At 40.7% G+C, this 13,023-nt stretch overlaps 1 long non-coding RNA gene across 19 annotated transcripts in view; it reads left to right on the forward strand.

Annotated features, from left to right (window-relative positions):
- The window catches only part of LOC128903125 (uncharacterized), a 40,264-nt gene that overhangs the window by 3,529 nt on the left and 23,712 nt on the right, over positions 1–13,023 (forward strand). For 4 of the 19 annotated variants that reach the window (XR_008464022.1, XR_008464010.1, XR_008464006.1 and 1 more), the window contains 5 exons: positions 448–736; positions 1,655–1,801; positions 3,987–4,102; positions 5,335–5,429; positions 7,751–8,484. This is a non-coding gene — a long non-coding RNA (uncharacterized LOC128903125). Of the gene's footprint in view, positions 1–447; positions 737–1,654; positions 1,802–3,948; positions 4,103–5,334; positions 5,430–7,697; positions 11,801–13,023 lie in introns of those variants that run through there. The other 15 variants (XR_008464013.1, XR_008464014.1, XR_008464016.1 and 12 more) reach the window with 11 other exon arrangements.

Below are 13,023 nucleotides of genomic sequence, written 5' to 3' on the forward strand. Positions count from 1 at the left end.
AGAGAGGAATAAAATCAGATTATGCTCTCCCCCTCCTCTGTATCTGTAACCGCCCAATTTCCCTTCCATGGCGCTCCCCAGGGCCTGGGTAAGCTGCCGCTTCCTAACAGCTCTCTGGGATTCTCTCCATGCAGTTACAAGGAGAAAACAGTGAAGAAGTCCGCTTTGTAGCCTACAGTGATCAGAAATAGTGCTCTACCTGACAGATTCTTGGTTTGTGTGATGGGGGTGTGCATGCCGGCTGTGCAGCGGCAATAAAATTTGGATTAAAAAAAGACAACGTAGTGGTATTGCTGTATTGCTTACCTATATTGGTAGCATATACACAAATCAAGCATGTGTAGTGCATAAGCTTTTCATCTGTATCTTTCAAATTGAGTTATTCTGGCTATAGTTTCTGATAGGTTTTCTGCAAATAGAGAAATATTAAGTATCTTTTTATTTTAGTCTTTAATGAAGCTGATTGCCTCGTGTGAACAGCAATGCCCACACTGATCTCCACGCTGCCCATGTCTCTATTAAATGTTCCAGGCCTGTGAACCCTCTCATCCATGTGGCTCAGCACAGGTTGGTGTGGATCCGATCTGGAGATGGAGTAAATTCGTTTCTTGCCAAGTGTGTTGAGTCACAACGGAGCAGCAGCATGGGATTTCCTTTTAAGGAACCAGCGCCTTTCTCCTATTATAGGATAAAAGCTAGTGTGCAGCCAACAGCTGGAAAAAGCAGGCCTAGGCAAGTAAGTGCACGCAGTTGTCTTAACTGTAGACCTTCTTGAAAATAAATTTTGAAATACAGTCCACTAATGGGAAGTGGCTTGGTGTAAATGACGGTACAGGGAACCACAGATTTACTGTCACTCTGTGACCCTCTAAGCAAAATGGAACCGCTTTTTGCTTAGTGTCAGAGTAAACAGATAACGTGTGCTAGCACCATCCAGTGAGGAAAAGAGTCAGTAAGAAAACTCTGAGGTTCTCCTTCCTTAACAAAATCTGCTAAAAGAATGAAACAAAGCAAAGTTAATAATACTGCAACCTGAGTTGAAGGAGAACCTTGAAATGTAGACACTGCAAACCCCAGCTTGCAGTGTTTGCCAGTGGCTCTGCAGTCAAAACTCCTGGTGATTGCAATACAGATGCTGCTTCTGGAGTCCATCAGCATAGATCTCCATTGAGTTACGCTGTATTTCCTAATCAAATTTTGCTTGCATAGGTTTTGGTTTGGTTGGTTGTATTTTCCTCCAAGGCTGTTTAATCTTTAGAGCGGGATGTCCTCCGTGTTTAACTGGTGCCTAAACACAATGATACATCATTTCGTATGGGTTTTGGTTATACTGTTATACAAATGGAATGTATTTATATTCATAATAAAGAGGAGCTAAAGCTGTGCCTTCCTGGGTCTACTCATCACCAGGAAAATAGATTATTACTCCCTCCGAAAAAGTATTTTAAAATCTCTTGGGAGTAGGGAAGTCTACTGACTTGAAAACCTCCTGTAGCAGATTTTGGAGGGACCAGGGTTTGTTTGTTTTGCTTTGTTTTTCTTTTGAATAATCTAAGCAAAATCACCTCAGCCTTTCTTACATTAGTCAAACATGGGAAACAGCCCACTTCCCTCATATACATAAACTAATATTTCTGCTTCCAAACATTTAAAGGGACTCAGAAATAGACCAGAAGTACTCTAATACAGAATTAAGAGTTTCCAGCCCAGGTCCCTGTAAATACCTTCTTCAGGACTTCATCCTGTGCAGTGTTCAGAACTGCATAATGACTTGGGTGGACCTGGCACCAGTTTGTGGAAAGTAAGTTTGTTGTTTGATATAGATATTTTCACATGTGTACATATATTAGATTCTTTTCTTATGTTTCAAGATATTTGCGGACACTTAGATGGAAAGTGAATGAGGATTTTTCTGATGAAGACTTTTAAAATTCAGGTTTCTAGACGTTAAATATGTACTTATTAATGATATCCGATTTTAAATGCAATGAACTGCAGCTCTGTCAAGGTGCTTTTGTTTTGCATTATTATGGACAGTTAACCTTCCTGAACTTGTTTGGCAACACTTATCTCTCTCTCAAAGTCAGGAAGCTTCAAAAGTTAATGTTTATATAAATCCATTTCAGTCAGTAATTTCTTATCCTGTTGTTTGGTTGTTTTTTTATTATTATTATTTAATCGGTTCGTGTAATTTAATCAGCCTTAGCCAGTGTGACAGGATGTGAGTGTGATACAGCTAGAAAATAAAAAGACAAAAGACAACAGAACAGGGTAACTAAATCCCTTTAAGGTCAGCTGTTGAAATTTTGGAATTTCCTCACTGGAGAGCTCAACCTTAATGATATTTTTGAATATTTTTTTTTGCATTTTTATCTATGATTACAATACAATTACTAGGCTACTTGAATACAATATGGAAGTTAAGGTCATAAAACTGAACCAAGTTTATCTTGTACATTTTTGAAACTGCCTACTGTATTCACATCAATCGCCAGGGACTTGAAAAGCAAGAACCTTTAATACACACATAAGTATGTGAACAAGAACCTTTTATGAACTGCTCCTAAAACTCTTCAAATTGCTTACAGTAAATTCAAAGTGAAACAATTTCATTGGTTTGTAGCTAATTTTTCCACTTGGTATTCTCATCTTGGTATTAGACAGTGAAGCAAAGAGACAGAGTTTCATTTTTGTTTCTATTCAGTTTTACTTTTGGTGGGTAGCACAAAGTAATAGCAACTTGTGTTTTGATTCACAGTCCTGAAAGAGGATGCGCAGAGTTTAATTTAAAATCAGAAATATTTAAAATCTTTCAGTTTGAAATAAAATTACAAAAATATGCCTTGTGCTGATTTTTCAAAAGTGCTAAGTAATTATTGCTCAAATGAGAGTCAGTATGAGACGCTTTGCTTTACAATATTTCTGGAAAAGCACGTTACTGCAGGAAGCATCTAAATGTCAATGTTGGTATCAAATGTGCACACTGACAGAACTCTAACATCAACACATTTTAGGTTAAAAATAAATTAATAAGTATCTTTAGCATGGCTGGTTTGCTTTTGAATCTTTTGGCCAATTTTAGTTAAAACTAGCAGAAGCACAGGGATTGCACAAAGAAGTAAATCTCCCTGCCTGGATTCAAAAAGGTCCCTGCTAGGTACCTGTGCAAACCACCTAAGAGGCACTTCTTATAAAGAGAGAGGTCTGTCCCACAAGCCATCGCTTGGGTAACGCCGCTTTAATTAAGTAATTGTGATGTCATACTCTACATAATTTTAATTAACTGGTAACTTTCACTCTTCCTGTGGAATTACTTTAATACAAACAACATCAACCCCATGTCAGTTGCTTTTCTTTTTCTGCATAGGAATTTTTGAATTCCAGTCACATTGGTTAGGTCTTTTCTTTGTAGTTAAAACAATAAATCAAATTCAGCTGTTTTCATTTCCTATTTCCAAAAAAAACCGGTACCCAGCAACTATTACATTTAAAAACATTGGTTCCTCATTCCACTGTCTGTGGCGTAATGGAAATAAACCACATATTGGAGCTCTCAGAGAGAGCATTTCAGGATCCAGAAATAGCTTCCACAAACTACTCTTCTTGGAGGAGGAATGTTTTTAGATAAGCAGTTCCTGCAAGTGTTCTCCCTCACACCGAGGCCAACATGCAAAATAAAGCGTGAAAGTTCTCCCTTAGGGAAAGGGATAAGTCTCACCAGCCATCAAGCTTCCTGGCCTGCCTCCTGTGGGGTTATAAAAGACATCGCTGAGGTGGTTGCACGGGAGGCAGAAACAGTGGTTAAATTGGTTTGGTCTTCACAGGGAATAGCTTCAAAACAGGTCATTCCCAAGGTAAATTTCATGTGAAGAACTAAACCAATTAAAAGTGTTTACCTAATTGCTTGAAAGAGTACAACTAGTTCTCATCCACTGAAATGAAGGAAAGCTCCTTTTCATTGTTTTTTTACTAAATGCCCTGTCCAGTGCCAAGCCCTGTTGAACCTGGCATTCCTGGGACCAGAGGAGCCACAGGAATGCCCTGCAGCCCTGGCGCCGCCTCTGACACAGCTCAGCCCAGGGAGCAAGCCTGGTCCTCTGAGGTGAGCCGTGTGAGCCCATCCCTCATGGTTTAGTGTCTTCTGCTTCCCTCTGCTGCTACACGACCAACTCAGCCATCAGTGGAAAGCCTACAGCTACCGGCAAACCCACCTGGAGATATTTTGGGTCAGCAGAAATCGTGAAAATGGGGAGCCAGTCTGTGTAGAATAGGTTCTGCAGTAGGCAACAGAAATAAATATTCTACTGATCTACGAGTGGGCTACTGTTCAGTAAATGGCAGAGGAAGCAAACTGAAAAGATTGAAAGGGAGGCTGTTTTTACTTGGAACTGCCACTTTTCTGCTTCCCCCGAAAAGTGGAACTGACATATTATGCCACACATGCAGCTTCAGTATTTGGCTAGCAGCTGCAGTAACACCAGCAGGAGCAGATTGTCATGAGAGCGGTGGGTGAGATGCAGCATTGAAATGCAGCATTGAAATCCTTAGCATCTGCATTTCTTGGTTTGTCACATGAGCTAGTGCTGCAGAAGTATTCTGGCAAAGGTTGTGAATTTTTTTTGTATTCCCTATAAAATGTTAGTGGGATAAAGAACAATATTTTATAATAGTTTTAAAAATTTAAAATATAAGGAGATAATTGAAACGCTAGCACTGTTACATTCATTTTTTCTATTGTGTGCTTTTGTATCTCTGTGACATTTCCCCTACATTTTTCTAATTTGTATTCCCCTACCTGTTTCTCTGAAAAGCAAGGAGCTAAAAAGTAGTATCTAGTCCCCAGAACTCCTGCTCTTAAGGCAACACTGTCTTTGTGCTGGACATAGTCTTTGTAGTAGCAGTGGTGGACACCTTACATAATGAAACAGAGTCAGGGCTTTCACCAGTGGAAGGTTAATGAGAGAAAAACCCACAGTATGCTAAGTAAACGATACAAGGTCTGCTTCCTCAACAGAGGGTCCTAAAAGAATACAGTCTTTCAGCTTCACAAGAGTGGAGCTGTACATCAAGATTTCCTCTTGTGCAAGCCATGGCTCCAGGACTTTATAAGAGCATGCTCATTGTCCCTTTAGTAGCATGATGTGACACCAGTTTTAAAGCAGCTCATACATTGTAATGCCAATCAGGAAGAAACTTTGATTTTCAGTGTTAGTAAGTAGTTCGTTTTCTTGCTCCACTTTAAATGTCGAAGGATTCAGCTAGAAGGCCATTAGTTTTCCTCTGTGTGTCAGTTAAGGCTTTCTGATCCCAAAGAAGAAATCTTTTTCCTTTGAGGTCTTTCATGTGTTACTCGTGGGGTGGAAACACACTGGATCCCACAGGCCTGTCTAGCGCTGTAAGGACCAGGGGCTGAAAGATGACCAAGACAAGTAAGTACTTATTTTTAAATAGCAAGTGATTAAATGCTAGAACAAATTCACGGAACTGTGTAATGGAAATACCATGTCTCAGTTTTCTGGTGAAGTCTGTGGGCTCTTCTGAAAATTGTCATTTCCCTTGAAGGAGGAAGAACATACTGATATACAGGAGGTCAGACTCTGCGTGATTAGCAACCCTCTTGGTCCTAAACTCTCTGATTTCAGGATGGCAAGCCTGCAAGGACACCTCTAAGATAGAAGAGATAAGGACAATGCTTTGTTTCCACAGCAGGGACTACTAGGGCATATTTAGTTAGAAGAACTCCAGTGTATCTATTCGCTTTTCTGTTTTATAAACCCTGGATGAAAGTCCCTGCAGTGAGGCTGGACAAAAGAGAGGGGGTGAGTGGCCAGGGAGAGAGCCTGCAGAGAATTCCATGTACATGCCAGGGAACAGAGAAGGGAAATGATCCAGCAGCTCAGAACACCACAGTAGTGTGGTGGGGGCTGTTCTTCCAGCTTGTACGACAGCGGAAGGGCCATGGAGCAAACACGAGGAGGGAGAACAGATCTGCAGAGAAAGGGTTGTACCACAAAGGAAATCTTTCTCAAGTAAAAATGGCCAGGTTTAGTCTTTACAAGAATCTAATGTCGACAAAATAACCCAAACAAATCCTATGAACAGAACAAACAGACAAAAACAGGGGGGAAAAAAGCAGAAATAAGGTTGGGAGATTGGGCTTGCAGAGCCACAACATGCCTATAGCCCTCATAGGGTGACGAAAATGTTTGCACAGACCTGAGAACATGTGGATCTTGATATTTTCTAGTCCAGCTCCCTGTGGGATACAAATGAGTCACTTCATTTTTCTGTACCTTAGGCACAAAGGCAGTTCTCAAAAACACAAACTTTGGAACAGAGGATAAAATCCCATAAAGCCAAGAATTTCATTACGTGAGTGCAAACAATGCACCTTTTTATATTTGTATGCCTATGATTTGGCAAAAACAATTCAAGTAGTTTACTAATTAATAGCATTGTTCTTGCCTGGGGAAGGCAAAGGCAAGAGGGAATCAATGAGAGATTTTACTGAAATCTGAAAAGGTGTGAAAACAGATGTTTCAGTCAAGTTCTTGCATAGCAGCTCTTTCTTCGAAAGCTGGGTCGGTGAAGAAAATGCCACGAAGATAAGCATGGTTAAGTTTTATACTCTGTGTTTCAGTCAGGGGCGTGAGGATTTTGATATTTTCCTATATTTTCCTCACAATGTCTCAACAGCTTCTCAGCAATTTCTGACCAAATTGCCCTTTTCTGTGTAAACTTGTGGGCCAAGGGAGGGAAAAGAAGGGTAATGGGATTCTGTAATATCCGTCTCCTTGGTTATTAGTTACACCCTCTTTTCACAAACGCTTCTTACCATAAATATCAAGTCTTAAAAGCCATCTGCGTACAATGCTTATTTAACTCTGCAAGCTGAAACAGATGTTCATTCTTTATTTGTATTTCGAAACTGAAAATTAAGAAGAAAACATATTCAGAATAGGCAGCTGCCACATTCTTCCTGGGACAAGGCCAGCCTCAGATGGTGTATCATTAGCTTACCCTCCCCCTCATCACCCTCTTGTTAAGTAAGAATCTGTTAAGGAGCCTGTGCCTGTTCTTCTGAGATGCTCTGCATACCATGGAAAAAGCCAGATCTTTTCAAATCAGCTCTTCTTCACTTCGAATCCATACATCATTGCTCAGAAAAGACTAGGTCAAGATCTTGACACTATTTCAAGGGAGAACTCACTACTGACATTAATAGTGAAGGCTACGGAAACAGTATTTTTATTAACAACCTGACAAACACATTTCCGAACGAAACAGGAATAACATTTTCTAGGCTGTCTTTCTTAGCCCTGATTTATTGTGGATGTTTTCTTTGAAAGTACATTACATACATTATTTAAGTCACAAAGGACAAGATGAAAATAGTGGATAATACACTTGTGGCATGAATTACGAAGTAGATTTTTACAATCAGTGCTCAAAAACTTTCTGCAGTAGAAACTCTTTCCCGCAGACACATTCTGAATCTCTAGATGTGTTTCTAAATGCATACTTAAACAAATCTTTGAGGAAGACTTACTGAATCAGGCACCTTCTTAATGCTGACACACAAACAAGCCAATCCCCACAAGGTGGGGTTTTTTTCCTCTTTTTTTTCCACTTTGGTTAATTTAAAAAAAAAAAAAAAAGAGAATAAATAATCAAAACTCACGCATATTTTGATTTAGACCCAGGTTGCAGATGCATAGTGTTCTATATCTGATCAAAACTACATTTCCAGACACGTGGAAGAGAATTGTCTGCCCTGATGATGCTGAGGGATGACCATTCAGAACCACTGTTTTACTTTACGGAATATATCTACATTCATCACTGGCCAAAGCAACTCTTTTCTTATCCATGGAGACAGTTTAAGATTGGAAAAAGTGTAAGTAACTTCCAAGGAGCAGAGTGGTTGCAAGTTAGAAGCAAGGTAAGATGGAGCAAGACATTTGTCCTCAAGTGGTGTGACTCCTGATGCAGCCTGCAAAGACAGGTGCACTACTGAGCCCCTCACATTTTGTGTAATGGGATGTGTCACTGACATGTGGTGATGATTGCTGGAATCAAGACCGCAATCCTACTAGCTCATCCATAGTTAAACACTGTGTACCTCACATCCGCAAGGACCCAACAGATTTTCACCACGTTACAGGAGTACTGATGTTTGTCGTGTGAACAGTACAGTGGAGGCTGCCAGGGAAGCGTGACCAAACCTGTACAGAGAAGAGTGGGGCGAGTGTGGACAATCTGGCAGATGTACAGCATCACAGCAAATGTACAAAGACACCAGTCTACCCCGGTGTGCACCACGGGCCACCCCTCAATAGCTGCACAGTTGCCAGCAGTGGCAGGCTCCTGGCCGCTTCGCTCCTGTGGGCTCCCAGCCACTGTTCACCCTGAGGTAGAGAGTTGCTTTTGGTCATTGTTTTCTTGGGGTTATACCCTTGATCAATACCAGTTTGTAAGAAAACATTTTCTCTCTGCGTCTCCTTATTGCTACCTCCACAAACACAGTTGTTTCTATACTCTGTAGTACACAGGGAATATAGGTAAGGACACTCTTCTTGGTGTGTGTATATGTAATAATCTTACTGTTCCAGAAGAAAGATTAGCACTCACACCAAACATCTCTTGCTACAGATATACTACAACTCATCCCAATGAAATCTGTCTTATAACAATGTCAAAACTTAACTTTATGTAGCACAAGTGCTATTTGGACATTGTGATGCTCTGACGCAGTGCATGACTTACTTTCATTACACGTAACAATGCTCCCACTGCAGAGTTCAACCCACACACTCTCTTCCCTGCAGGACTTTCTGTCTTTTTTACCCTTCACACTGACAAGTAATCGGTGTTTTTCAGAGCTTGTCAGTGCTGCTCCCAGAGCAGACACAAGGAAAACTGTACATATCCCAACAAGAATGATCTTTTAAGACAGGGCTTACTAAGACCTAAGCAGTAGCTGTAAAAGATGCCCCTTCCATCTTTTTCTTTTATTTAGAGCTGCCCTGACACAGCTGCATGTCTCACTTGGTATCCCCTAGGATCTAGACTAAATAGAAATGCTTTCCTCAGACATACAAAATAAAACTGTGGAGATGGCCATACAACATCAAAAAATGAGAAAGAAACAGAGAAAATTATGCCTCTTGAAAGCTGGTACTTTTCTCTGTTTTTTTTTTTCCCCCTGTTGCTGTCTCTCAGGACCATGATTGAAAAACAGGGACACGAATGTCAGAGCTTGCAAGCAGCAGAATTATGCCTCAGTGGCTTGAAACAAAATCCATTTGACTCATAATATCACCTGTGGGGAACAAAAAGAGGAGAGAGAGCATCTATGCTCTGGCAGTCGCATAATCACCATTTGGAAAACGTTATCCAAGACAGCCATGTACTTACCAAAACGGCCTAGCTGACTTCCCTACTGTGTGCTTCCCCAGATGGTTCTGGCACTGGCTTCTAGCCCTGTGCCTTCAGTAAAGTGCACTGGCTTGGACTGAAGCAATTTCACCTTCAGCATAATCTCTACTACTCCAGAACCTGTCCTACAGCAAGCTAACGTGAATTTCATGATGGAACCACAGAAGGTGCAGTCAACTTAAGATCACAGCTTAGAAATGTAAGACTTTGACAACAGATACTACAAAAGTGGGTGCAAGGTAAAGGCAATTTTGAAAATAACTTCTTACATCACCACTGTAGCACGCTGCCTTTCCTGCTAGGCAAGTTCAAAGGAAAAGATTCTCCATTTAATGAGGTGTTTTCCCCCAAACCATTTTTCTGTGCATTCTTCACCCTCTCCCCATATGTTAAGATTATTGCAATTAAAATGCACATTACAACATTAATTCTGTTAATTAGTCCCCTCCCACATCTCTGCCTCCATAGGTTCAGCCTTAAAGTTTTCTGTAAGCAGAGAAGTTTCCAATTACAGCAGAAGGCTATTATCATAGAATCACAGAATGGTTCAGGTTGGAAGGGACCTTAAAGACCATCTAGTTCCACCCCCCTGCCATGGGCAGGGACATCAACCACTAGACCAGGCTGCTCAAAGCCCCATCCAGCCTGGCCTTGAACACTTCCAGGGAAGGGGCAGCCACAGCCTCCCTGGGCAACCTGTTCCACTGCCTCACCACCCGCACAGTGAAGAATTTCTTCCTGATATCCAAACTAAATCTACCCCCTTTCAGTTTGAGGCCATTACTCCGTGTCCTATCACTACACTCCCTGAGAAAGAGTCCCTCCCCATCTTTCCTGTAATCCCCTTTAGGTACTGGAAGGCCGCTATAAGGTCTCCCCAGTGACTTCTCTTCTCCAGGCTGAACAACCCCAACTCTCTCAGCCTGTCCTCATAGCAGAGGTGCTCCAGCCCTCTGACCATCTTCGTGGCCCTCTGCTGGACCCATTCCAACAGGTCCATTCCTTCTTGTGTTGGGGACTCGCAGAGCTGGACGCAGTACTCCAGGTGGGGTCTCACCAGAGCAGAGTAGAGGGGCAAAATCACCTCCCTCAACCTGCTGGCCACGCTTCTTCTGATGCAGCCCAGGATGTCGTTGGCTTTCTGGGCTGTAAGCGCGCATTGCCTGCTCACGTTGAGCTTCTCATCCACCAGCACCCCCGAGTCCTTCTCCTCAGAGCTGCTCTCAAGCCATTCTCCGCCCAGCCTATATTTGTGCCTGGGACTGCCATGACCCAGGTGTGGGACCTTGCACTTACCAGTTGTTCAACCAAAGGGATTAACTAAGTTGCTGAGGGATAGCTCAAAGATTATTCACAAATGGCTAATCAGTTCAAATTCAAGTTATCTGAGTATTAAATCTGGCATGATGGACTAAAATGAAAGATGAATCTCCTAGTAACTATGATCCTTACCATGAAGTCTGTGGCTGCAAAGAGTATGAATTGTGTTCACCAAAAATTAATTTTGTCTGTCCAGCTCTAAAATCTTACTGCTTGTGGGATCAGTCCACCAAAACAGGTGTTAATCACTGTTCTAGTGATAAACAAATAGTTTTTATCTGCAGGATTCCCTAATAGTTTTTTTCACAGAATGTGAAGGTCAAACAATTTTAAGAAAGCTCTTGCCTAAAACCTCTTCTGGAATCGTTCCTGTTTCTCCAGAGACTGGCTGCTCTGGAAAAACATATTCCTTTCACATACCTATCTTTTTCCTCTGTAAAGCAACAAGCAATTCTGAGTCATAGCAAGCGTTGTGCTGTAAAGGTATGCAATTTGCAGCAGAGCTGAGGGTTAGCAGTCTAACTTTAACACTGAGGTTTAGTTAAGCAGTGGTAATAATTACTCTATTGCTAAAGAATCTGCTACCTGGGCAACACATTGCCCTTTCTACATTTGGTGCAACTGGAACATTTGGAAAAAGCTGTCACAGCTTCAAAGTTCAGAGCTTTAAAAGTTTAAAGATAATGAAGCTTTTGATTTTTGAAGTTGTGACAGTACTTTTCACTTAGGCCAGTTTTGGAAATCTGAGCTGTGTGAGCTGTGCTACTAACTTGTATCTGGCTATTAATCTCAGTTTGTACATTTCACCTTTTGGATCGGTGCCTACCTGTATTTAGGATATTTAATTTGGAGAGTTATAGCCTTTTCATTGTGTAAATGACAGAAGGGAGAAGGTACATTATTCCTTGCCCACATTATTTTTCCCAATGTAACTTGAAATTTAAAAAATATAGTCAATTTTATTTCCCATTCTACTGTTTTATTTAGGGGCTCCTTAGCTGAAAAACAAATTTTGGAAATCAAGTAAATTATAAGAAGGGCCTTGCTCTCTCCCTTCCTCCCACCCTGGCAACTCCCAAAGCTGTTCTTTTGATGTATGGGTTCAAAATAGCCCTTTATCTTGTGAAATGCCATCTTAGTAGGGCTGGGGAAAAAGTTTTAGGGTTTTTTTGTTGTTGTTGTTTGTTTTGTTTTAAAGGGAAATAAAACCTTATTTAGGAAAAAATACTTTATTTTTCAAAAACATGTTTAGACAGATTGCAACAAGAACAAAGTACAGTACAAAAATGACTCACACAGCCTGTAATAGTTAATAAAACACTAATCAAATACCTAACTTTTTGTCAAAGTCCTTTTGGGTCCAATATACATTTTTCATATTACAGAGGTAATGCCCACTTTACAGTGGCATCAGATAAAAGTTTCTAAGACCATTATAACACAGTCACTAGTATTTGCTCTATATATATACCAGCTTTTGACATAGTTTTATTTTTACTCCAGACACACCGAGTGTAGTCTGAAGTAAAGTATAAATTTCTTTCCTTGTGTCATGAGTTCAGCATTAACTTGAACAGGTTTGCCTGGAGTCTACCGAAAGCCTTTCCTGGGTAAATATTTATATCCCAGTAGGAACTTTCTGTACTTGTCAATCCAAGCACTGCCCATAACACCATTATCCCCTCTTTCAAAAGGGAAAAGCTGCACAAAACGTGACGGCATAACTGAATGTATTTTTCTCCCTCAAAACCTACAGCTTTTTTTGCCGCCTTTCACAACTAATTGCAAACTGTCATGTGTGGCATGCCAAACAAACCTAAAAAGAATATATGTGATAAGTCAAAAACTGTCAAGGAGGTTTCTCTTCCCATGCCCATCTTTGCAGGGGAGGGTAAAACAAGTCAGTATAGGCTGTGATCTCTTCTGCATTAGTTTAACATCAAGGAAGATTAAGACAGATTTTTTTTCTTCCTATGAAACTGTAATTTCATCAATGTAAGCAGGAGTGAAGCATTTGACAAATTCTGAACACATGCAATGTATAAACAAAAAAAAAAAGTTATCATCACACCTTTACTTTTACTTCCATGCCAATATTGTCTCTGCAATTACCTCAAGAATTTAATGTTTCTGTTATGATCATTTGTTTTGCACTGCAAAGCTCATTTTAGTCATTCTTGTTTTTCCGTCTCTATCTAAACCTTTCAGAAGAATCTAAGAGAAGTCTGTAGATACACAGAACTAGAGCACCCACTGCATTGAGGC

Source organism: Rissa tridactyla, chromosome Z (assembly GCF_028500815.1).
Source record: "Rissa tridactyla isolate bRisTri1 chromosome Z, bRisTri1.patW.cur.20221130, whole genome shotgun sequence".
NCBI classification, from domain to species: Eukaryota; Metazoa; Chordata; class Aves; order Charadriiformes; family Laridae; genus Rissa; species Rissa tridactyla.